Source organism: Hemiscyllium ocellatum, chromosome 2, assembly GCF_020745735.1.
Source record: "Hemiscyllium ocellatum isolate sHemOce1 chromosome 2, sHemOce1.pat.X.cur, whole genome shotgun sequence".
Classification (NCBI taxonomy): domain Eukaryota; kingdom Metazoa; phylum Chordata; class Chondrichthyes; order Orectolobiformes; family Hemiscylliidae; genus Hemiscyllium; species Hemiscyllium ocellatum.
Window position 1 is genome coordinate 72,123,868 of NC_083402.1, and position 24,784 is coordinate 72,148,651.

The following is a 24,784-nucleotide window of genomic DNA, read 5'->3' on the forward strand; positions in this document are numbered from 1 at the left end:
GGCAGAAAACTGGAGGGTAACAAATGTTGTTCCCTTGTTCAAGAAGGGGAGTAGAGATAACCTTGGAAATTATAAACTTGTGAGCATTACTTCCGTTGTGGGTAAAGTATTGGAAACGATTATAAGAGATAGGATTTAAAATCATCTCGAAAGGAATAAGTTGACTATGGATAGTCAGCATGGTTTTCTGAAGGGTAGGTCACGCCTCACAACCCTTACTAAGTTCTTTGAGAAGGTGATCAAACAGGTGGATGAGGGTAAAGTGGTTGGTGTGGTATACATGGATTTCAGTAAGGCATTTGATAATGTTCCCCACGGTAGGCTATGTTCCTCACAAAACATGAAGGCATGGGATTGAGGGTGATTTAGTGGTTTACATCAGAAATTGGCTAGCTGAAAGAAGACAGAGGGTGGTGGTTGATGGGAAATATTAATCCTGGAATGCAGTTATTTGTGGGGTAACACAAGGATCTGGTTTGAGTCCACTGTTACCTGGATGAGGGCATAGAAGGATGGGTTAGTAAATTTGCAGCTAACACTAAAGTCAGTAGAGTTGTGGATAGTGATGAAAGATGTTGTAGGTTACAGAGAGACACAGATAGGCTATAGAGCTGGGCTGAGAGTTGGCAAATAGAGTTTAATGCAGAAAAGTGCGAGGTGATTCACTTTGGAAGGTGTAACAGGAATACAGAGCATTGGGATAATGGTAATATTCTTGGTAGTGTAGATGAGCAGAGAGACCTAAGTGTCCATGTACATAGATGCTTGAAAGTTGCCACCCATTTTATAGGGATAAGAAGGCATATGGTCTGTTAGCTTTTATTGGTAGAGGGATTGAGTTTCAGAACCATGAGGTAATGCTGCAGCGTTACAAAACTCTGGTGCGGCCACATTTGGAATATTGTGTACAGTTCTGATCACCGCATTATAGGAAGGATGTAGAAACTTTGAAAAGAGTTCAGAGGAGATTTACTAAGTTATTGCCTGGTATGGAGGGAAGGTCTTAAAAGGAAAGGCTGAGGGACTTGAGGCTATTTTCATTAGAGAGAAAAAGGTTGAGAGTCACTTAATTGAGACATATAAGATGATCAGAGGGTTAGATAGATTAGACAGTGAGAGCCTTTTTCCTTGAATGATGATGGCTAGCGCAAGGTGACATAGCTTTCAATTGAGGGGTGATAGATATAGGACGGATGTCAGAGATAGATTCTTTACTGAGAGAGTAGTAGCGATGTGGAACGCACTGCCTGCAACAGTAATAGACCCGCCAACTTTAAGGGCATTTAAATGATCATTGGATAGGCATATGGACAAGAATGGGATAGTGTAGATTAGATGGGCTTCAGATTGGTTCCACAGGTTGGAGCAACATTGATAGCTGAAGGGCCTGTACTGCGCTGTAATGTTCTATATTCTCATAAATGCTGACTAAGCCAACAACACCCACATTCAACAAGTGAATAAAAGAAAACTGTACCATGGTCAAGGCCAAGAGAAGTTAACACAAGAGCAAGGGGTCCACTGAAGCTTCCCTCTTCTTCATTATCTCCACAAAGTACCTGTTGAAGGTCACGTTATTCCTCCTACACCTGCATGAGAATGAGGTTTTGGAATACAAAAGACCATTATAAATTTGATGTGCATTGTAAAGGGTCCTGTTGTCTTTCCCTGCATGGTCCAGAATGGAAACCCATTGTTTCAGTATGGCGACATTTACTCCATGACATTCCTGGAAGTAGCATGGTTGTCTTTATAATTTGTCCATGTAATTTCAATGGCAGAAGAAGTTTATTAGCCACATTGCAACTATTGTCATCATTGGTAACCACTGCTACTTTATGGAAATACAATGGATGTAGCCCACAGGTTCAGGATGAATGCATTGTGGGTAATAGGTAGTACTGCGAAGATATTCTGAGCATGGCTATACACCAACTACACATGGATGGAATGTAATCCTTGCAGTTTTGGTCCATCTCAGAGTGAATATGTGGCGTCTGCATGTCCAAGAATGTGCAGTTTATGGTTTTCTGCATGCCTGGGTAGTCTGCTAGCCTTCCAAATAGCATACATTGTCATACAACTTCCATCTGATAAGAGAAAACAATGAACATCCGTATTCTTTTGTGTAGGGTTGCTGTCATTTACCTGATGTGGTGATGTTTAGCAAACAATGAAATATTGCGAATGCTGCTTGCTTCCATTTGGTAAAATCTGATGATGTATCAATGTAAAACAAGAGTGATTTGGTGACCTATGACATCGGTCTCCTTTTCCTGTGTTCAGCTGACTGTATGGTAATAAGCAGTAGTTCAATTCAGTCACTAGTTCCTTGGTGGATAATAGGCAGCTAACATGCTGCTTCTGGCTGAGGTGGAGGCATTCTGTATGCTTAAGGTCTCCCCCTGAGAACACTTCTTAACCATTCCCTCTATGTAACTTTGCATCTCTGTTCTCAGTACTACATCTCAATCACACTACAGTCCAAGAAGGACCATAAATATAGTCACATTGCTCAAAACAGACATCTCTCAGAAAGCTTGTCAAACTCCTCTGACTCCCTAGCCAATGTTTAGCACCGTTCATTTATAATTAGAGTTTTCTGGGTTCCACTAATACTCAATAACTCTTTTCAAAATCAAAAGGCATTTCATTTGGTAATTCCTAGGTGAATCCCTTAAACAACACTCATGGCAAAAGTAGTGCTGGGATGTTCCTCATGTAGCTGAATGTATAGGATTGATAATAAGTAGGTGTTAATATTACTGGAGGAAGGGTCCAAAAAATGCCACCATATTAGCATTAAACTTGATGTCATGTGACAATGCACGCTCTCTGTATTCTTCTGCTGTGTGCATAATAGACTGACACTAGATGCCATAAAATCACTAGGACATCACTGTTGTAGTCCCCAGCCAGATCAGACAAAATCTTGGGGCTGTCTCGGTAACCTGTGGCAGGTATAGCTTCAAGCGCCACATTCACCTCAGCATCTTAGGCAACTTACTGTTACACCAGATTTAGAACATAGAACATAGAATAATACAACATGGTACAGGTCTTTTGGTACTTGGCGTTGTGCCAAACTATTATCCTACTCTGAGATCAAACTAACCTATATACCCTTCATTCTACGATCATCCATGTGTCTATCCAGCAGTCTCTAAAATGTCCTTAATGTACCTGACTACTCCCACTGCTGGCAGTGCATTCCATGCACCCACCACTCTCTCTGTAAAGAACCTACCTCTGATGTCTCCTGTTTTGAAGAAGGGTTACACCCAAAACTTCAGCTTCTCCACCTCCTGATGCTGCCTGGCTTGCTGTATTTTTCCAGCCTCCTGCCTGTCCATTATCAATTTGGTTGGCAACTTTGAGTGATCTACGGGCATGGACTCCGAGATCCCTCTGTTCTTCCACACTGCCAAGAATCCTGCCTTTAACCCTGTACTCTACATTCAAATTCAACCTTCCAAACTGAATCACTTCACACTTGTCCAGGTTACACTCCATCTGCCACTTGTCAGCCAAGCTCTGCATTCTGTTAATGTCTTGTTGCAATCTACAACAGCCCGCCACACTATTCACCGCTCCACCAACCTTCATGTCATCAGCAAAGTTACTAAGCCACTCTTCCACATTGTTATCCAAGTCATTTATAAAAATCATAAAGGTCAGAGGTCCCAGCACAGAATCCTGCAGAACACCACTGGTCATCAAGCGCCAAGCTGAATACTTTCCATCTATTACCACCCCCTTCTCTTCTATCAGCCAGCCAATTCTATACCCAGACAGCCAGATTTCCCTGTATCCCACGCCTCCTTACTTTCTGAATGAGCCTACTATGAGGAACCTTATCGAATGCCTCGCTAAAATCCATGTACACCAATCCATTGCTCTACCTATATCAATGCATTGTGTCATGTCTTCAAATAATTCAACAAGCCTTGTGGGGTATGACCTGTCCCTCTCAAAGTGCTGCTGACTATTTATAATTAAACTATGTCTTTTCTAGTAATCATAAATCCTCTCTGTCAGAATTCCCTACAATAATTTGCCCACCATAGATGTAAGACTGACTGGCCTGTAGTTCCTAGGATTATCCCTATTCCCTTTCTTCAACAAGGGAATAACATCTGCCAATCTCCAATCATCTGACACTACTCCAGTGGAGAGTGTGGACACAAAGATCATTACCAAAGGTGCAACAATCTCTTCCCTTGCTTGATGTACAAACCTTGGGTATATCCAGTCTGGTCCAGGTGATTTAACTATCCTGTTGTTTTTCAAAATTTTCAGCACATCCTCCTTCTTAACATCAACCTGTTAGAGCATATCAATCTGTTTCATGGTGTTCTCACAAATGGCAAGGTCCCTCTCAGTTGTGAATACTAAAGCAATGTATTCATTAAGGACCTCCCCCACCTCCTCCGACACCAGGCACAATTTCCCTCCACTATCGCTGATCGGCCCCTACCCTCACTCTGGCTGTCATCTTGTTCCTTGCGTAAGTGTAGAATGCCTTAGGGTTTTTCTTAATTCTACTGACTAAAGCTTTTTCATTGAGAGTGTGGTGCTGGAAAAGCATAGCCGGTCAGGCAACATCCAAGGAGCAGGAGACTCGACATTTCGGGCGTAAACCCTTTAGATTAGATTAGAATCCCCTACAGTGTGGAAACAGGCCCTTCGGCCCAACAAGTCCACACAGACCCTCCGAAGAGTAACCAACCCAGGCCCATTTCCCTCTTACTAATGCACCTACCACTATGGGCAATTTAGCATGCACCTACCTGCACATGTTTGGACTGTGGGAGGAAATTAGAGCACCCGGAGGAAAGAATGCAGACATGGGGAGAATGTGCAGACTCCACTTCAGTCGCCTGAAACTGGAATCGAAACTTGATCCCTGGCACTGCGAGGCAGCAGTGCTAACCATTGAGCCACTGTGCTGCCCCTTCATCAGGAATTTTTGGGCATATGCCCTTCATCATACTCACTTTCTCGTAAAGCTTTCTCAATACCACTTCTCACTGTCCTAAGTCCATTCTTCAGTTCCTTCCTGGCTACCTTGTAACCTTCTAAAGTCCTGTATGAACCTTGCCTCCTTAACCTTAAATAAGTTTCCTTCTTCCACTTGACTAGATGTTCTACCTCCCTTGTCAGCCAAGGTTCCTTCACCCTACCATCCCTTTTTGCCTCTGTGGGACCAGCCTATCCAGCGTGATCAGCAAATGCTCCTGAAGCAACCTCCACACTTCTGTCGTGCATTTTTCTGAGAAAATCTGTTCCCAATTTAGGTGCTCCAGTTCCTGTCTAATAGCATTGTAATCCCCCGTCCCCCAATTAAATACTTTCCCAAACCATCTGCTTCAATCCCTCTCCATGAGTATAGTAAAAGTCAGGGAGTAGTGATCACTATCACACAAATGCTCTCCCACCAAGAGATCTGACACCTGGCATGGTTCCTTGCCAAGCACCAAATCCAATATGGCCTCGCCTCCAGTCAGCCTATCTATATATTGAGTCAGGAATCCCTCCTGGACACGCCTGACAAAAACTGCTCCCCCAAACTGTTTAAACTAAGGATGTTCTAATCAATACTAGGGAAGTTAAAGCCACCCAAGACAACAATCCTGTTACTTCTGTACTTTTCCAAAATCTTCCTCTCAATCTGCTCCTCCATGTCTCTGTTGCTATTGGGGTGGTCTGGAGATAACTCCCAATAAAGTGACTGCTCTTTTCCTGTTTCTGACTTCCACCTATACTGACTCTGCAGACAAACCCTCCTCGACCAACTTCCTTTCTGCAGCTGTGATACTATCCCTGATTAGGAATACCACTCCTCCACCTCTGTTACCTATCCTGCTATTCCTTTTGAAACATCTAAACCCTGGAACATCCAACAACCTTTCCTGCTCCTGTGATGTCCACGTTTCCATAATGGCTACAACATCATAGTTCCGAGTATTGATGCTGTAAGTTCATCATCCTTATTCCTGACACTTCTTGCATTAAAATAGACACACTTCAATCCATCACACTGACTGCAACTTTGCCCTGTCAACTGTCTGTCCCTCCTCACAGATTCTGTTTACACTGCATCTGGTTATTCAGTAGCTATCCTCAGATCCATAGCTCCAGTTTCCACCCGCCACCCCACCAAACTAGTTTAAACCATCGTGAAGAGCTCTAGCAAACCTCCCGCCCAGGATATTAGTGCTCTTCTAGTTCAGGTGCAAACCATCCATTGTGTACAGGTCCCACCTTACCCAGAAGATATCCTAATGATCCACATATCTGAAGCCCTCCCTCCTACACCAGCCCTGAGGCCACATGTTCTCTGCACTCGTTCTCTGTTACTAGTCTCACTAGCCCAATCCAGGTAGCAATCCTGAAATTACTACTCTGCTCGTCATGCCTTTAGCTTCCAACCTAACTCACTATATTCACTTTTCAGGCCATTAACCCTTTCCCTACTTGTGTCATTTTTACAGCTGTGTACCATGTTTTCTGGCTGCTCACCCTCTGCCTTAAGAATTTAACATATCATCCGGGAGTTTCATTCATGAACACATTCTCCCTTGTCTGTTCCTCTCACCATTGAATCTCCAATCATTATTGCTCTCTTATTCTCCCCCCTTCCCTCAGAGACCTGTTCACTGAGGCTTTCCTCTGGTAGTTTGTCACACCCAACCAGGACCCAAAACAGTATACTTATTGTTGTGGGGAATGGCCACAAGGAGTCCCTGCTCTGTCTGCCTATTCTGGTTCCCTCTCCTGATGGTCACCCAGGGTTTAAATATCAAGGAAGAATGTCTTGATGTCATGGGGAAACACTAGGGCACACCAGGCTCACAGCCACACTGAACACACACTAGGCACAGGGCCACATGAGGAGCTTGCCTTGAGGACCCGCCTTTAGATGTTGAGTCTTTGACTCCTGTGAATGTTCTCCCCCATCTCACTGGCAGATGTAATGGTTTTAGATGTTGGCATGGATTCCCTTTGTGACATCTCTAAGATGGCTGGATGGTGGCAGCCATGGTGCTGTCTGAGTATCTTTGGCAACCTTGGAGGTGGCACAGTTTTTTTCCCACCGTCTAACCACTTTGCTGGGATGGCACCACATGCCATCTGCTATCTTCCATCTAAAGGGATGGTAGGCAGCCCATGCAGACATTTGCTTTCTATAACCTCCTCCAGGCCAGTCTTATGAAGACCTGGTGTCAGAAGGATTATGTGAGGTTTGCAGTTATTTTCTCTAAGGCTTAATGGGATTGGTGCCTGATCTTACCTCCCTTTAGCTGGCATACATGTAAGAGGAGGAGCTCACCCAGTACAAAGGGCAGAACTGTTGCTATAATAAATTTCTGCACAGCAGACTCAAGGGAATACAGTCAAAATAGGTATCACCTCATGTAAGCCCTTTTTTAAGGACTATATTTGCCTGCTCAGGTTTCATAAAGAGTTCAGTTTCACTGGACATTTTTTTGTCAACTATGGTGGATGTGACCTTTATGACTGCCTCAGTAGTTGTATCAGATAGACATAAATTCTTGCCCCATGATACATGTATGTCAGCTCAAGGGAGGTGAGATCAGGCGTCATGTTGGTGAGCTGGAAGTGGGATGGGGTCAGAGGAATACCGGGCCCGATGTACATATAGTTGGATCTCTCCCTTGGTCACTAAGCTTGTCTGTTTCCTGAAGCTATCGATTTTCTTTTGTTTTTTTTTCCTCTGGAACACTGCCACATCTTTTCGATGTTGATATGGTTTGAGTTATAAGAAGAAGCTGAATAGGCTGTGGCTAGTTTCCCTGGAGTGTCAGAGGCCAAGGATGACCTTACAGAGATTTATAAAATCATGAGGGGCTTGGTTAGGGTGAATTGCCAAGCTTTTTTCCCTGGGGTGGGCGGAGTCCAAAACTAGATGACATAGGTTTAAGGTGAGAGGAAACAGATTTAAAAGAGACCACAGGGGCAACATTTCACGCAGAGGGTGATGTGTGTATGGAATGAGCTGCCAGAGGGAGTGGTGGAAGCTGGTACAATTATAACATTTAAAAGGCATCTGGATGGACACATGGACAGAAAGCATTTAGAAGAATATGGGCCAAATGTTGGTAAATGGCATTAGGTTAATTTAGGATATCTGGTCAGCATGAAACTGAAAGGTCTGTTTCAGTGTTGCACATCTCTATGACTCTATAGCTGGCTGTGAGGTAATGTGACAAGGTCTTCCCTTCTGAGGAAGAAGGAGAGACAGCATATACTGACAAGGAGGACTTAGCAACTGAGGGAAGAGAGATTAAACGGTCACTGGCAGTTGAGTGTCTCTCACTCACTCTCTCTTTCATTCCTCCTCATTGGATTTATTAGAGAAACTGCAGGTCAGGCAGCATCCAAAGAGCAGGAGAATCAATGTTTCAGGCATGAGCCCTTCTTCAGGCTCATGCCCGAAACGTCGATTCTCCTGCTCTTTGGATGCTGCCTGACCTGCTGCGCTTTTCCAGCAACACATTTTCAGCTCTGATCTCCAGCATCTGCAGTCCTTACTTTCCTCTTTATTAGAGAAACAACTACTATCAGCTTCTCTCTCCACATTGACCTGGCAGAGAAATGAACCTAATTCATTAAGCCTTTCAGAAAATAACTGCAAACACATATACTGTGTCTAAGTGTATCTCTGTTATCAATGGTGGGAGATAAATCATTCTGGAATATTAACTAACTATGTATAATTCCAAGTATTTACAGCCAGGTATGCCACACCTCTCTCCATCAGAAGACAAATTGTTTCTGTATCAACACAATGACTGGCATGATCAGATTGGCTGTCTCAGTAGAGCTCAGCATTAATTCTTTCAGAAGTATTACTTTATACAACATTATAGAGCTAGATTTTATAATCTTGAGATCTGATGATCATAATATGCAGATTTCAAAGTACCAGTGAATAATGAAATTATATACATTTCAATATAGTGGGTTGCTGTGATTTTCAAAAGCAATTGTTTCCAAAATGGAAATTTTCACGTGGAACCAAGTTTGGACCTGTACACTAACAACTTACATGTGTTCAGTGCCTTAAAAATATCAACGCACATAAATTCAAGAATATCGTAACAATCTCAAAGTGCATGAAGAAGTGATGTTGCAGTTCAATATATTAAAAAAAAGGAAGGAATGAGATTTGGTTTAAGAAAGGCTGATGTGGATTATGTGCTAAATGGGAACATACTTCAGCTAGTGCAACAGGACTTAGATCTACTGCTTTTAGTGGATGCTAGTAAATCCATCAGCACAATGTTTTCAGGCTGTTAGAAAAATAAGAGCCAACAGAATATTGGGATGCATTGCCTTGAGGTATAACAGTAAATCCAAGGCTTCATTTCAAAAATGGATTTGGCTTACTTCAAAGATATAATGGAATTTGTGATCAGTGGTGAACCAAAAGTGCTCTGCTCCCTGAGCTTTATGTGGGATTTACAATGTAATTTGTAGATATCAGACAGTTGAAACAGTGCAGCCCCATCCTGACTACAGGAGTCTGGAATCTGTTTGCAAACATTAACAGCATCATGAGCATGATTTTAATTTGCCCCCTGTCAGCTTTGAAGCAGGACGGCAAATAAAATTCAGTAGGTAGCTTTCTGGCACTGGCAGCCAACTTGCAGCCGACCCACCCCCTCCTGACCTGTTTGAATATTTACAGGGGGTGGAGGTGATGTTGGCTGATACATCAAAGGCACACTGCTGTCCCGCCACCATGACAGTCAGCTTCCCCCTTTAATCGTCCTGCTGCCTTTTGAACTCAAATGGAATGTCTGATAAATTTCAGTAGCAGGGCCTCCTCCTCACAAAGAGGAGAAAGTCTCTCCATGTAGCAATAAATATTGCTCCCTACATTATATTTCTGAGGAGTAGCTCTGACATTCATGGGCATGCTCCTGCCGACCTTTTAGCCAGATTCACCTGCTGCTGGCGGACCCACAATACAGTTTGGAAGGGAATTCTGAGATTTCGACCCCGCGACAGTGATGCAACGACAATATACTTCCAAGTCAGACTGGTGAGTGGCTTGGAGGGGAACTTGCAGGTGGTGGTGTTCCCATGTATCAGCTGCCTTTGCCCTTCTAGATGGAAGTGGTTGTGGGTTTGAAGTATACTGTTTGAGGATCTTTGGTGAATTCCTGCAGTGCTTCTTGTTAATGTACATTGCTGCTACTGAGCATCAATGGTGGAGGGAGTGGATCCTTGTGGATGTGGTACCAATGGAGCAGGCTGCTTTGTCCTGGATGGTGTCAAGCTTCTTGAGTGTTGTTGGGGCTGCATCCATCCAGGCAAGTAGGGGGTATTCCATCACACTCTTGGCTTGTGCCTTGAAAATGATGGATAGGCTTTGGGGAGTCAGGAAATGAGCTACTCACTGCAGTATTCATAGCCTCTGAGCTGCACCAAAGCCACTGTAATTAGTGGAGAGTTTCTGCTCAATAGGATAGAGACTTTTGCAGACACCTTTGTTGTCAAAAGCTTGCTACTGTACTTTGGCTTTATATAAGGCTGAGCTGGTACAGCTCATCTGGTGTTGGAGCTCCGTGTCCATAGTGGCTTTCTGAGAGAGGTGGCTGCTAAGGGATGAGAAATGTTCGACATGTTCAACATATAAGTGAGGGCAAGTATTTTACTGACCACGTGCGAGCTGATATATAAGTTTCTTTTGTTAACAGTCAAGGTCATGCTGATTTTCTTGTACCCAGAATCAAAGAGATTGAGGGATTTGTAAATCTTGTGCACAGTGACCAGTAATACTGCAGTCGTCTGCAAACTGTAGATCATGGTGATGATTTCACACAAGCAGAGGTTAGCATCAGGGCTCCACTCTGTTTGAACTTATACCAGCTTCAGTGCAATTCTGCCTTGCTTGCTGGGCTATCTGGGTCCTAATTTCCTGGGAAAGCGGAGACCTGTGTCCCTCAGAGTTCCAACACAGAGCATGGACATGTACCTTCCTTCGATACATGCTGCTTAAAGTTAAATTTAAATATCAACTGTGAGTATTAGTAAAAGGGTGAATGGGTGAGTTGAAGAATTAGTGATGTGTACAGTGGTTAGATTGATTCGGTGGATGGCACATGGGTGAAAGAGTAGGTGGTTAGCTGGCTGAAGTGGTCGTGGTGTTGGGGCTTAATCTGGTGGGTGGGTGGCTGATGGCACTTGGAAGCTGCCATGGTTTTGAATGATGGCTACGTAAAATCAAGGAATCCAGACGCATGTTAAGGCATCAGGGAGTCGTTTGGTTGTGGGATTGGGTTGTCAGGGGATAGATGGAGGTCAGGGGGAAGTAAAGAGTCAAAGGGGGAGTCAGAGGTCAGTGTAAGTGATTGGGCGGTCTCCTCTATAACTAATTTGCCAAATGTTAGACCACATGGGTAACTTTCTAGATGAATAGCTTGTGACAGCCCAACGTCTTCATTTCTAATTCCGAGTTGAAGAATTTTGCTGAGCATTGCAGAGAACAGGGGAATTGTCCATCAGAAGTACAAAGTTTGCAAGGAGTCCCCATGGAGACTCATTGTATCAGATCAGCCATGTTGTTCCAATACTTACATCTGATCATCTGTCTAATCTCCCATGATCCAGAGTCTGAAAATTGGAGCCATTGTATACCTAAGGCCATAATGAGTGGTAGCTGATCTTTAATCAAGTGACCAGCTAATGTCAGTTATATTGTAAACAGCACTGGGATAATTGCACAGACTTGGTTGACATTGGTTTGACTTCAAAGGCATCTGTTTCGGATCTCCCACTTGGGGCAGCTAGAACATACCATCATGAAATGATGGTTTTGATGAGATTTCTTGGACATTCAAATCTTCAAAGCACAGTCCACACAATCTGGTGATTTACTGAGTCAAATACTTTGGTCAGGTTGATGAATGCATTGAAAATTTCCTGAATTTGCTTTTGGGAATTTTACTTGGATTTAACTGTGTGCAAAATCAGTTAAAGGAAGTGAAATAAGGAAAATGAAGGTGAGAGGCAGAGAAAGAGAGCAGAAATAAAGTTCATTTTAATTTCAGAATATTTTAAATTCCCTAACATTAATTAAGATGTGAAGAAATTAGACAGAAATAAATAAAGCAAAGCTATAATTTCAGAAGGTTGTTTAACAATAATTAGGGCATAATATACTGTTAAAAATTCACTTCCATTTTGATGGGCCAGCTATGTATAGAAACAGAGCTCGTACATTATATTCTCTGCTTGGTTCAACTAGGTTTTGGGTTTAAAGGGAATTCAGAACTTGTTAAAAAACACATTTTTTAAAAAAAAGAATAATTCTCTGCAACTCCTTGCTGTTCCATAGAAACACTTTTCAGTGCTGACTTGGACTCACTTCTTATGGTTTTATTTTCCCCATCAGATCAAACTGCTTGGATTCATTATTCTGTTGCTGATGAATTTTGGCCTGCATCAAGCTGCTTGTATTGGAATGGTACCCTATAATACATTTGGCTTGGAAGTCAATTGCTCTGTTTACTACTGTGAATTTAGTTTCTCACCATGTTGCTATTTCTTAACTCTTCCATGTAAAGGTCCTCTGCACTATTCTAAAATGTTACTAAGCTATATGTCATTTACTGAATCGGTTTAGCTCAGTTGGTTGGATTGTTGGTTATTAGAGCAGTGTGTGTTTAATTCCCATCATCGGCTTGAGGTTACCATGAAGGACTTTCCTTCTGGACCTCTTCCTTCACCTGAAGAATGATGGCCCTCAGGTTAAATCAGCACCAGTTGCTTCTCTCTAACGAGAGAACCACCTCTGCTGTCTGGTAAGACTATGGCAACACAATAACAATTCATTGTTTAACTTTAGTGTTCTTATTAAAGGAGAAGAACTGAAGAAATGCTAAGATGGTAAACACTCTCTTCTTTGGAACAATTATATTGCTTACAACTGCACGGAGGTAGTTGCTGAGTCTGGCAGTGGTGTTCTGATATTTGACTGGAACCAAGTATTGCCTTATGAAAGTGATTGCTTCAGTGATTTTCAAGTGGCATTTTTTTTTAAATGAATACCTGTAGGGACATTTTCCACAGAGTTTTGACAATTTTTAAATGTTTTTCTATAAATGCCCCTGCTCGATAAATGTTCAAAACTCTATGCATATAAATGTAGTCATGAAAATTCTAAGGAGAAGACCTCCATCCAGAATGAGTATCGAAATAAAGGGAGCTCTCAGAATCTGTCTAATGCTTGGATAAGATAAATAGAATAAGAAAAGGCCAGAAAATTTAACATCTCCACTTTGACTATGGACAAAGGAAAAAGGCATGCAGAAAACTAATGTTAGTACAGGAACATTATTAACAACAGAACTTTGCAAAAGTTCCTTAGACAGCAACTTCCAGATCCACAACAACTGCCATCAAAAAGGACAAGGGCAGCTGATACAGGGGAAGACCACTAAAGGCAATTTCCTTTTTAAGACACTCACCATCCTGATTTGGAAATGTATTGCTGTTCTCTCACTTTTGCTCAGTCAAAATCCTGGATTTTCCTCCCTAATGGCATTGAGGGTCAACCTACAGCAGGTGGACTGCAGTGGTTCAAGAAGACAGCTCACAACCACCTTTACAGTTAGGGATGGGAAATGCTGGCCCAGCCAGTTACACCCACATCCGATTTTTTAAAAATCCAAACTTTTGAAAGATAACAAATACTCACTGTTTTATAACATATTAAACTGGTGTCGTCAACAAAGACATGTTTTCAAATATCACAGAACTGGAGCTCACACTGGCTTTAGTTTCTGCCTTGTTCCCTCTATATTTTTGGCACCTCATTTTGGTAAGTGATGACTCATGCTTCGAGGCAGTTCCATGAATACTAACGTTCTGGAACATTACATTCTACAGATCCAAACGACACAATGCCATCGGATTTTAGGGCCATCAGGAAAAGGGGAATGCAGAAGAACAGAAAGCACAGTGCACTCCAACCAATTCTCTCTCACCCACCCACCAATATCCCAAAAAGATAAGCAGAGGGATGTGTGGCTGAACACCCATGCCAAAGTATTTCAGTCACCTCAGACTTTTCTTCACTTCAGTATCTTTGAGCTTTCCTTGAAGGTGGATGTACCAACGCAGGCAAAGTGAAGTCTTTTTAATGAGCTGAATGAGAGTACCCCCAGCCATCCTGCCTGTCTCACTTTATCTTGACAGAACAGGAAAGATATCCATCTTGAAAGATGTGTGGAAGACATGGTGGGCATTAGGCCCAAGAACGAATGCCTCTGTAATATTAAACTAGCAAGGGGAAACAGCAAGAACAATTTACCTCACAAAATTGGTTGAATGTTTTGAGGAGGTGACCAGGTGTGTACTGTAGTCGAGTGCAGTGCAGTTAATGTAGTTTATATGCATTTCAGGAAAGCCGAATAGGAAATTGACAAAGAAGGTAAAAGCATGTGGAATGCAGATAAGTTAGCAAGTTGGATCTGAAATTGGCTTAGCAGTTGGAGACAGAGGGTCATGGTAGCAGGCTGTTTGTGTGACTGGTGCCCAGTGTGTGCAGTGGCATACCACAAGGCTCAGTGCTGTATCCTTTAATGCTTCTGATATGCAAAAATGATATAGAAGACAATGTGAATGTTTGGAGCAGTTTAGCTATGAAGAAAGGTGGGATAAGCTCAGATTGTTTTCTCTAGAGCAGGGAAAGCTGAGAAGAGGCTTGACGGAGGTGTGTAAGATTATGAGGGGCACGGACAGGACTGTTCTCCTTAGTTAATGGATCAATAACAATGGGGCTTAATTTTAAGTTGAAAGGCAGGAGATTTAGAGGGCATTGAGGATTTTTTTTCACCCAGAGGGTGGTGAGGATCTGGAATGTACAAATGGGAGGTTAATTTTGGCAGGAGACCTCATAACCTTTAAAATGAATTGGATGAGCACATGAAATGTCATACCATTCAAGCGAATGGGACAAGTGTTGGGACTTGGGATTAGTGTAGATTTAGAGTAGTTTTGGCAGTGCAACTTGATGGGCCAAAGGGCCTCTCCTGTACTGTATGGTTCTATGATTCTATGATTCATAGAACGTAGAACATTGAACAGTACAGCGTATAACAGGCCCTTCAGCCCATGATGTTGTGCCGACCACTGATCCTCATGTATGCACTCTTAAATTTCTGTGACCATATGCATGTCCAGCAGACTCTTAAATGTCCCCGATGACCTTGCTTCCACAACTGCTTCTGGCAACACATTCCATGCTCTTACAACTCTCTGTGTAAAGAACCTGCCTCTGACATCCCCTCTATACTTTCCTCCAACCAGCTTAAAACTATGACCCCTTGTGTTAGTCATTTCTGCCCTGGAAAATAGTCTCTGGCTATCAACTCTATCTAAGCCTCTCATTAGGTCCCCTCTCCTCCTCCTTTTCTCCAATGAAAAAAGTCCCAGATCAGTCAACCTCTCTCATAAGATAAGCCCTCCAGTCCAGGCAGCATCCTGGTAAACCTCCTCGGAACCCTCTCCAAAGCATCCACATCTTTCCTACAATAGGGTAACCAGAATTGGACACAGTATTCCAAGTGCGATCTAACCAAAGTTTTATAGAGCTGCATCAAGATCACACGACTCTTAAACTCAATTCCCCCGTTAATGAAAGCCAAAACACCATATGCTTTCTCAACAACCCTGTCCACTTGGGTGGCCATTTTAAGGGATCTATGTACCTGCACACTAAGATCCCTCTGTTCCTCCACACTGCCAAGAATCCTATCCTTAATCCTGTACTCAGCTTTCAAATTCGACCTTCCAAAATGCATCACCTCGCATTTATCCGGGTTGAACTCCATCTGCCACCTCTCAGCCCATCTCTGCATCCTGTCAATGTCCCGCTGCAGCCTACAACAGCCCTCTATACTGTCAACGACACCTCCAACTTTTGTGTCATCTGCAAACTTGCTGACCCATCCTTCAATCCCATCATCCAAGTCATTAATAAAAATTACAAAACAGTAGAGGCCCAAGGACAGAACCCTGTAGAACACCACTCACCACAGACTTCCAGGCAGAATATTTTCCTTCTACTACCACTTGCTGTCTTCTGTTGGCCAGCCAATTCTGTATCCAGACAGCTAAGTTCCCCTGTATCCCATTCCTCCTGACCTTCTGAATGAGCCTACCATGGGGAACATTATCAAATGCCTTGCTGAAGTCAATGCTGTTTATCTTGTGGGGTCAAGGGCTCATAACTCCCAGACCAGCAGCAGCTGTATTGCTGCCCACATTTTCAGATGGAAGGGCATACCAGGGGACTATCCTGTTCTTGATAATAGGAAAGTTGAATACTGGCCTGTACCTGCATGTACAGGCAGAGCCTGGGCCATTCGGATGTGTTAGGTACAGGAAAGCTTGGTATACTGAAAAAGGTTAATTCTTGGATGTCTTAAAGCTAAAGTGAATGTAAGATAAAATAAGAAAGAATAAAAAAGGGACAATGAACAACTGGCTAGATTTAAAAACAAAACATTATGTGGTTGACATCAGTGTGAGCAAGTTCAGAGCATATATATAATGCAGTATAGTTAAACATAGAAAATGGGAATAGCAGTTGGCCATTCAGCCTTCAATCCTGCTCTGCCATTCAATAGGATGATGTTGATTATCCAACTCAATACTATACCTATCTCTTTCTTCAAAGCATTCAATGTTTGAGGCCAATCACTTTCTGTGACAGAGAATTCCATGGGCTCACCATTGTCTGGGTGAAGAAATTTCTCCTCATCGCAATCCTACATGGCCTATCCTGTATCCTCAGACTGTGAGACCAGTTTCGTCCTCCCTGGATATTGAAACATCCTTCCTATGTTTACCCTTTCCAGTCCTGTTAGAATTTTATAATTTCTATGAGATCCCTCTCATTCTTCTAAACTCCGGTGAATCTAGTCCTAGCCGATTCAATCTCACTTCATCATCAGCCTTGCTATTCCAGGAATCAGTCTGGTAAATCTTTGTTCCACTCCCTTTATAGCCAGAATATCCTTCCTCAGCTAAGGAGACTAAAACTACACACTATACTTCATGTGTGGTTTCACTAAAGTCCTGCACAATTGCAGCAGGTCATCTGCTCCTGAACTCAAATCCTTTTGTTATTCAGGCCAAATTACCATTTGCCTTCTTCATACCATTTATGTATTTACTGCCAGCACAGAGTTTCTATTCAGCTCATCACTGACATTCTGAATTCAGGCTGAGCGATTGATCCATTTAAGCTCATAATTAGAGGGCAGAGCAGCAGAAACAGTACTCCCACACAATCTTCAAAGATGCATTCCACTATTAATTCTCAGTGGAAATCTGCACAAACTGAATTTGGCCTCAAGATTATGAGATGACTATAAAAAAATGCTGACATGAGCATACTCATCAAATGTTCCATGCAGTGTGAGCCTCCCACACCAGGTGGCAAGAGTAGATAGGAAACGTTGATAGAATACAAAAGATTTTTTAACTCTTTGCAGTTTTCATCATTTGTTTGTTTGTCAGCTTATTTCAACCTATTGCGTAAGGTGAGTAAGCAAGTTTACAAAATCCCAGAGTAAGTCAAACATTGTAATTTAAAATAGGATGTGGAAAATAAATGCAAATCATCAGTGCAGACATTCAAAAACACTAGGAGAAGGTGTGGGCTCCGCGAGTCTACTCTATCATTCAATAAGATCTTGGTTGATCTGGTTACGGCTTCAATTCTAATTTCCTGCTTCCCACACAGATAGGTCAATAGGGAAGGCCAGAAATGTCAATCGTGGTTAAAAAAAAATCTAAAATCAGCTCATTTATTAAATTTACTATTTATTATCCAAATGAATTTTAAAAATAAACCTTTGTGGTTCTTTGTTCTCATGAAGTTGCTTACCTCCTGTAAGGTACAGTTCAAGAGGTGCTTTCTGCCCTTTAGTAACTCAATCGAGTACTCAATGACCATATTGAGGGCTTAACAATTAAAAGGAGATTGAAGATAAGTACATAAACATTAAATATTGCTCTTTGAACAGCTTCATGGTTTGCAGATTGGTTTCCTGACAATCTGACATACATATTCACTGCTGTACCTATCAAGACAATATGTAACATGAAGATTCAAGTATCATTTGGCCAGATGAACGTCACAGACATCTTTACAAATTAGGTGAAATATACTTCAATGCTTTCTTCTGCACTTTTATACCAGACAAAGATTTCTAGTTAAATCAAATTCTTGATTTGAATCAAAATCAACCTCTGACCTAGCACCTCTTCTTTCTCCCTTCACTCAATATTTTTCTCTCACTAAGTTATGTTATCTGATTTCCTTCTCTTTTCATAGTTCAAGCTTTTTCTAATTCTATTTCCCTTTTGTTTTTATTTTTCTTTCTCTCCCTTTCTCTCAGCTTTCCATCCTTCCAATCTGCTGACTTAAGATTTCTTATATCCATCCCTTTTTCTCTTTATTTTTCTTTCTCTTCTGAATCTATTGTTATTTTCTTCTCTTTTTGTTCTAATTCAAAGGTTTCCATTCCTAACTGAATCTTAGCTAATTCTTGTGATGACACATCAATTTCAGATTCCCCTCTTTTCAAAACTAAAAGTTGGATAATTACCTATCCTCATACGATCTTGCTGCTTATTTCTATCTGCAATTTATCTACTAGCTCCTTCAGTTAAGCCTTAGTCAAAGACCACATCCTGAAATGACTTAGCAACAGTCAAAGCCATTTTGAAAGTCCAACCTATGCAATATATTTAATTAAAAACCCTTCTGCTTTTATGCTCAGAACCTCTGCATACTTCTCTCTTTGAAGATTCTTAAATTCAATGAATTTCTATCCCACAAGGGCTCCCTATTTTGTTATGATCTCAACCAATGGCATTAGAGTGAACCTGGCTTGATGGACAATAAGTTTTAATTTTGCAGTTGCTTCATTCTGATGGACTGTCACTGACATATTCAAAGAATACTGTCAATACGTTTTTTAACAAAAGAACATATAAAGTTTATTCCACAGAAAAGGAACAGAAAGCATATAAAATTTTAGACTGTATACAATCTATTTGAAATAATCTTATTACAAATATTAAAAATGAAGGTTCAACACGTTTACCTTCCACAGCAACCTTTTAGATACTCAAAGGTCATTGAAGGGTCACCCTGCTTCTACTGTAAAGTTACTTGCTCAGTGGCACATCTGGTCTTGGTTTCTTTCCAACAAACCTCTGCATTCGTGCAATGCTGTCTTCTTTAGTTAAAGTCTCTTCATGAGATCCTGAAACAAATTGCTAACAAATTCATGTAGTCCTCAACAAGTGTTCATTCAACACAGAGTCTGTAAGATGCTATCCTCTCTGACAGCTTTTGTTTCTGGAGCTTTTTTTTTAGTAAATTCTAAATCACTTAAATTTCTTTTTTTCTGATCTGACTTGTTTTGAAGACAGCATTGTTTTTCTTCAAAGTCTTTTCTCTTTGAATGACCTGCTTAACTATTTGAAAGGAACATGCATACTCATTAATATTCTAATGGATCTGTTTAGGGTAGGGTGGGGGCAGGTGGGAGGTATGTGATCCAATGGGGAAAGGCATTTGGGTGTCTTGTCCAGCAAGGGGGAGGGATTTGTGGGTTCCAGAGACAGAGGGGAGGGATTGATAGGATCTAGAGACAGAAGACTTTGTTGGGTCCTTGGAGAGAGGGTTGTCAGGTCCTGTAGGGTGAGGGAATGCTGTGTCTGGAAGCAGGGAAGGTGATGTTGGGTCCAATGTGGAGATGTAGATTGGGACCCAGAGAGAAAGGAAGGGCTGTCCAGCCCCCAGGAGATGGTCTTGTCTGGTCGCAGCTCAGGTGCTAAGTGCAGTGACAGGGTGATGGTCAGGGTTTGGAGGTATTGAACTCTCAGGGAGATGTAGTTGAATGTGTGTATGTAGTGAGTTAACGGTCCATTGTGTTAGAGGCCAGTCACTAGCATGGATAGACAGTCTGGCAGAAGGCAGAAAGTGGAGATAAAAGGATCCTCCTCAGGACAGAAGCCAGTGAGTAGTGATGTTCCACAAGGGTCAGTGTTGGGACCACAACTTTTCACTTTATACATTAACAATCTAGATGAAGGAACTGAAGGCAGTCTGGCTACATTTGCAGATGATACAAAGATAGGTAGAGGGGCAAGAAGTATTGAGGAGGTGGTAGGCTGCAGAAAGATTTAGACAGGTTAGGAGAGTGGGCAAAAAAGTGGCTAATGAAATACAATGTGAGAAAGTGTGAGGTCATGCACTTTGGGGAAGAATAGAGGCATGGACTATTTTCTAAATTGGGAGAAAATTCAGAAATCTGAAGTGCCAAAGGACTTGGGATTCTTATTCCAGGTTTCTCTTAAGTAAATTTGCAGGTTAAGTCAGTAGTTAGGAAGGCAAATAGGATGTTGTCATTCATCTCGAGAGGGCTAGAATATAAAACCATCTGAGGCATTATAAGTGTCTGGTCAGGCCACACTCAGAGTATTGTGCACAATTTTGGGCCTCATATCTCAGGAAAGATGTGTGGCCCTGGAGTGGGTACAGAGAAGATTTGCAAGAATGATACCAAGAATCAAACTCTTAACATCTGAAGAACCTTTGAGGACTCTGGGACTATACTCAATGGACTTTAGAAGGATGAGAGCGGATCTGATTGAAACTTCCAAAATACTGAATGGCATGGACAGAGTGGACATTGGGAAGATATTTCCATTGGCAGTAGAGATGAGGACTCGAGGGCATAGCCTTAGAGTAAAGGGAAGATCTTTTAAAGTGGAGATAAGGAGAAATTTCTTTAACCAGAGTGTAGAGAATCTGTTGAATTCACTGCCACAAAAGGCTGTGAACGTCAGGTCATTGAGTATATTTGAAGCAGAGATCGATAAGTTCTTGATTGCCGAGGGGATCATAGGTTACGGGGAGAAAGCAAGAAAATGGGGTTGAAAAACCTATCAGCCCTGATTGAATGTCAGATCAGACTCAATGAGCAGAATGGCCTAATTTCTGCTCCTGTGTCTGATGGTTTAAGTTGGAGATCGGGTCAGTTTAATAGCCTAGAGGTTGGACTAGGTATCATGTTGTGTCACATTTCTTGGTTAACTGTTAACTCAGCTGCAGTGAAACTGCCAGAATTCTTCAAAGCATTTTAGATGCAGGGGTTTGCCCATTGGAATCTTCAGTTTCTTTGGTAATTCCCTCACAACTGGAAATTCAACAGCGTCTCGACATGGAATTCCCATCTACACTATCTTGACTGTTGGAAAATCCAAGCCTTTTTAACATCTGTTCTGGATCTGCCGATGTTTAAGTTATGCATGAAGAATACGGAGCACAACACCACTTGCAACATTAACTAATGTAGCATATCGAGCTAAGTTATGTATATGAGCTGAATTGCTAATATCCAGCAATAGATCTACTTTGATGAAGGATGAACAGATGGATTATAACGACGAGTATCATAAAATATCACACACTGAAGACAGAAAGATGGAATAAGCACATGATGGGTGATGTTCTATTGAAGAGGAATTGGTTGGTTTATTGGCCTTCTAATTAGTGTTAAATTATCAACAAGATTCATTATTTATTGGAATGGAGCTTGGAAGCATTTGCTTAGAAGCCTAAGCAAATGATTCTTTCCCTGCAAAAATCGTGAGTCCGTAGTCAGATGATGTACATAATTTGGGACATTTGTACTCAATTAATGATATTGCATTGGAAAGGATATAGAGGATTATATGTTTATAGTTAGCACTAAATGCTAATTGATTGATTACTCTTAATGGATACAAAGCTTTGATGGCCACACCATTGAACTTCGAGTGTGTGCTAGTGGCACACTGAAAGGCCTGTCGAGGGCAAAGTTTTATAACAGAAAAGGAAGATTCTGAAAATTAAACTCTAAATAGAGCTATCTTGGGGGAACAATGAATAAGACGAATTATTAACTAGGTCAAAATGTGGTTGCCTTGGATACAATTATCAAGCAGGTTGCTTTGCTATGGTCACTAGTGGGATTCTTCAGTCCTGTTAGAGCTTCATGCATCCTGGTAAATTAGGAGTATTTTATCACACTGCTGTCTCGTATTTTGTAGATGATGAAGAAAGCTTTAGGGAATGGCAAGGAGTGACTTTTATTGCAAATATTCCCAACTTATGATCAACACTTGTAGCCAGTGCTTTTATCTGTGGCCCAGTTAAACTCCTGGTGAATTCCAGGATGTTGATGATGGGGTATTTCATAATGATAATGCCAATTAATATCAATTGAAGATAGCTATTTTTTTACTTGTTGAGAATCATTGACTGATCAATGTGTGGTTCAAAAGTTACTTCTCTTTTATCATCATAAGCCTGAATGTGAACTGGTCTTGAATTAGATTCGAATTGAATTGAATAAGCTTTATTGTCGTGTACACTCAAATGAGTGCAGTGAAAAGTTTGCAATGTCACCCCTTATGGTGCCATCTTAGGTTCAAGATAGCTAGGTTCAGATACTTAAGTATTTGGTATAGAATTGAAGGAATAATAAATGAAAATCCAGCATAAGAATAAATTGGAAAAGAAGTACACAAATTACAGTCCTTTTGACCCAAGTCTCTGTCAGTAATTAGCCTCCGGTCTGGGACCCTCACCCCTGCGCTTGCTTCTAGTCTGGGACCCACTTCCCCGTGCCAGCCTTCAGTCTAGTGCTCACCTCCCTGTGACAGGCTCCAGTCCGGGACTTACCTCCCCGTGACAGCCTCCAGTCTGAGGCTCACCTCCCTGTGACAGCCTCCAGTCTGGGGCTCACCTCCCCGTGTCAGCCTCCAGTCTGGGGCTCACCTCCCCGTGACAGCCTCCAGTCTGAGGCTCACCTCCCTGTGACAGCCTCCAGTCTGGGGCTCACCTCCCCGTGTCAGCCTCCAGTCTGGGGCTCACCTCCCCGTGTCAGCCTCCAGTCTGGGGCTCACCTCCCTGTGACAGACTCCAGTCTGGGAACCATGTCCTCATGCTAGCTTCCAGTCTGGGACTCTGTTCCCTGCACCCGGCTCCAGTCTGGGACTCTGCTCCCTGCACCAGCCTCCAGTCTGGGACTCCGCTCCCTGCACCCGGCTCCAGTCTGGGACTCTGCTCCCTGCACCAGCCTCCAGTCTGGGACTCCGCTCCCTGCACCCGGCTCCAGTCTGGGACTCACCTCCCTGCACTAGCCTCCAGTCTGGGACTCCGCACCCTGCACCATCCTCTAGTCTGGGGCTCACCTCCCTGCACATGGCTCCAGTCTGGGACTCCGCACCCTGCACCATCCTCTAGTCTGGGATTCCCCTCCCTGCACAGGCCTCCAGTCTGGGACTCGCCTACCTGCACCATCTTCTAGTCTGGGATTCCCCTTCCTGCACCCGGCTCCAGTCTGGGACTCACCTCCCTGCACCCGGCTCCAGTCTGGGACTCCACTCCCTGCACCCAGCTCCAGTCTGGGACTCCGCTCCCTACACCTGCCTCCAGTCTGGGATTCGCCTCCCTGTACCAGCCTCCAGTCTGGGACTCACCTCCCTGCACCCGGCTTCAGTCTGGGGCTCACCTCCCTGTACCAGCCTCCAGTCTGGGACTCACCTCCCTGCACCCGGCTCCAGTCTGGGGCTCACCTCCCTGCACCCGGCTCCAGTCTGGGACTCACCTCCTGCAGCAGCTGGGTCTGGAACACACATGTGATGGCCTCCAGTCAGCAGTCACCTCCTCCATTTCCCTCTGAGTAAGTTTAAAGTTAAAAGTTTGAAAAAAAAACACTGCAGGAAAGGGAAAAGAAGAGAAAAGTAAAAGAAATGGAATGGGTGGAGGAGAGGAACTCTGGCTGGAGTGCCCGACTCTGCTGCCAGGTCTTGCTGCATGTGCACGAGGACTGTTTCAGTGTCTGTTAGGTTGCAAATGGAGCTGAACACAATGCAATCATCAGTAAACATCCTCACTTCTGAAGGATGATGAAGGAATTGTCAATAATAAAGCAGCTGAAGGTGGTTTTACCGAGAAAACCGACTTGAGAAATCCTGCAACACCGCCCTGGGGTTAAGATGGTTTGCTAGCAGCAGTAACCTTTCTTGTGCTAGGTATGACTGTAACCAGTAGGGTTTTCATCTTCATTCCCATTGACTTCAGTTTTATGAGGTGCCTTTGATACCACATTCAGTCAGGAGCTGCCTTGACCCTTAACTTAATTTTTCACCTTAACCCGACAATGCAGCTTTTATTGTCTATATTTGGGCTGACATAAAATCAGGCCCACAGAGTTGTTCCTGACTGCACTCAAGCTAACCTTTGTTCAGCAAGTTATTCATCAGTAAGTTATTCTTTATTGCTATAATGATGATCCTTTCCACAATTTGTTGATGCTTGAGATGAGGTGGTAATTAGCTAGAATAGATCGTCTTCTTTTTGTGACAGGTAAGAATAAAGCTTTTTCAAATACTTGTAACATCACTACTTATGTTTTTCCAACTTTTCAGCACACTAATAAAAACCTTCCAAAACCAGTTATTCCAGGGAGAGGAATCACCATGGACTCCTCCTATCACCTAACGCCTCAAATGATTTGGAGGTGCAGATGTTGGACTGGGGTGTACAAACTTAAAAATCACACAACACCAGGTTATAGTCCAACAGGTTTAATTGGAAACAGAAGCTTTCTGAGTGCTGCTCCTTCATCAGGTGAGTGTGGACTACAAGATTGTAAGACATAGAATTTATAGC